Source organism: Alligator sinensis, unplaced genomic scaffold, assembly GCF_000455745.1.
Source record: "Alligator sinensis unplaced genomic scaffold, ASM45574v1 scaffold76_1, whole genome shotgun sequence".
Taxonomy (NCBI): Eukaryota; Metazoa; Chordata; order Crocodylia; family Alligatoridae; genus Alligator; species Alligator sinensis.
This window is the reverse complement of record NW_005841865.1, coordinates 1,764,841-1,767,404: the sequence shown is the minus strand read 5'-3', so window position 1 is coordinate 1,767,404 and position 2,564 is coordinate 1,764,841.

Here is a 2,564-nt window from a genome sequence, read left to right as displayed (position 1 = left end):
TCCCTACATCCCTTTAGCCTAGTGCTACACTAAGTACTTGCTTGGGAGACCTATCCAGCTTTACCAAGACCTGCTAGAGCCCCCAGCCTCTTGTTACCAGCAAGGGAAGAGAATGAGGACACTGAACAACTTTTTGTTGCCTACAGTTGGATGGTTAAGACAGGAAAGAGAATTTAGTGTTTTTTCCACATAACTTAAACCAGGTATATGGAAGTACTTACGCAGGGAGAGAATATAAATCTCGTAGAAAAAGGCACAACAGGAACCGAACCAGTAAGTAAAAGCTAAAGCCAAACAATTCAAGTTAGAAATGAGGTTTTTACACTTGTTTGTTTGCTTGTTTTCTTAAGAAGCCATTAGAACAAACTACCAAGTGATTCTGTCTCCTGTAGCTTCAAGGCCAGGCCAAGGTGCCCGTCTGGAGGGGCTGCTTTAGCTGAAATACTGGGCTGAGTACAGGGGGAACCAGATGAAGTTCCAGGATTTGTGCTTTATTGCAGGTTAGACTAGATGATTTAAGAGTCCTTCCTACCTTGAGATGCACTACCCTGCTTGTGGCTTCAAGAAATCCAACTCAAAAACACAGAAGCTTGTAGCTAAGATTCTCAAACAAATTGGCAGCACCCAGTTAGTAGGGTGAAGAAACTAAATTTCTACAGGTTTATCTAAATCCTGGGAAAGAGGAGAACACTGTTCTGTAGCATTAAATCAGTTTTTTTCTTCTCTCCAAAACACTGTGGCCATCTTATAATAGCATCATCTGACTCCAGATAACCTTGCCCACTAACCCTGCAGCTCTAGGTGAATGGGAGGTCAGGCTTTTAAAGAAGGCATCACTTCCCAGGATTTCTCGGAACAGGCTGGCACACCCTTATCCGAGCGATTGGCTAGATAAACCAAAAACCCCAGCCCCTGGTTCTGCAAAGTCCTCTTTATCATCACAAGGCTGTTGCAAACTTGAGACTGTTGCCCTCCTACACTCTGGTTCATGTGTCATTTCACTTTGATTGGGGGCAAAGGGAACTCAAGTGTGTGGTGAATATTATTGACCACATTGCTCTGGTCCACAATTAAACTGACGACCTGATTTGCCCTTGGCCTCTGCCTGCAGCTGAGATGTCATGGGGAGGGGTATTAGTGAATGGCAAGCAGCCACCTGGACTCACAGCCAGGCAGTGCCATAGCACCTGATCAGAGAGAAGAAACAAACCTGGGCAGGAGAATTCAAGAGCTTCCTTAATCTCCTTTTGCTTCCACTTTTCTACTTCCCTGCACTCCTCCAATGCACACAGCCAGGTTTTAAAGCTTACCACCACTCTGCTTGGCCTTTCCCTGCGCCAAGGGCCTGGTGAGCTGGGGGGAGGGGGGGTGCAATTCCAATCTGCAATTGCTTTGCTTTCATAAATCGCATCACTACTTGCTGATTACTTTGCTTCTTGGGGACATTGTCTCTTGCCTGGCTAAGCACTTGGCAACATTGCATGGTTGATGTGTCTGGTTGTTTTATTAATGTCTGCAGTGTAAAGAGAAGGGCCGGTCCTGATCAGGAATTACTCTACTCGGAAGCAAATTCATGCTCACACCCCCAGCCAACCTGGAAAGCAGAACAAAAACAGTTCAACCTTGCAGGGACTCCAAGGGGGTGAACAGCAGCTGCACTGAGTGGCAGGCTGGACAATGACACTCAGGGGTTCTGGAATGGTAGTTAAAGCTGTGGGGGTTGTGACTTCAGCTTTGACTTTACAGCATGTCTTTTTTCACTGGTGTCAGTCCAGTGGTCTCTACTGCAGTCAGTGGAAATACAATGTACAGCGAGGTCAAATTTGGGCCACAGAGTCTATCCAGCCCCTGCCACTGCCTTAGTCATTCCCCTTGGCCCTAGCTCCTGCCCTTCACCCCCTCTGAGGGTTCTGCTACAACCAGCAGCTCTTTTATCTGAGGTCTCCCAAACTTCCACCAGGATCTCCTCGGGACCTGGAGGCTGGGTTTCCAGATCTGCAGCTAGTCATGCAGGGTGCAGACCTCCCCGCCCAGCCCCTGCTGAAACCCACCCCTCTTCCCCCAGTTTGAGGGATCACAAACCTGCCCACAGACCTAGGGTTGGGGGTTGGAAAACACAATACTAGTCAGACAAAAGCTGGGTAGCTCAGAGGTGATGATCAAGGTGGGGCTGCTTGCTGCTGACATGCAGGGCACCTGCCTGGCTTGATACTGCAGCCTCCGCCTCCTTCACATCAGAGCATGAAAGTCACTGATGAGTTTTATAGGAAAGTGATTAATTCTCTCTTGGAGCTGATCTCTGCCTTTCATGCACAAGGGTCGCAGAGCCCCACCTACTGTGGCAGCTAAGAGCATTATCATGTGCAGCTCCTGCACGAGAGCCACTCAACCCTGCAGCCTCTTCTCTGAAGCTGATCATCAGACTGGAAATCTCAGCAGGCCTCTTCCACCCAGTAGGGGGTGGGGGAAAACAGTAGTGAGAGAGTTAGGTTTGGGCTTAAAAGGCTAAGAATAAAATCACTGGTTCTCAAGCCCCAGGGAATAAATCTGGAGGCAGCAGCAGT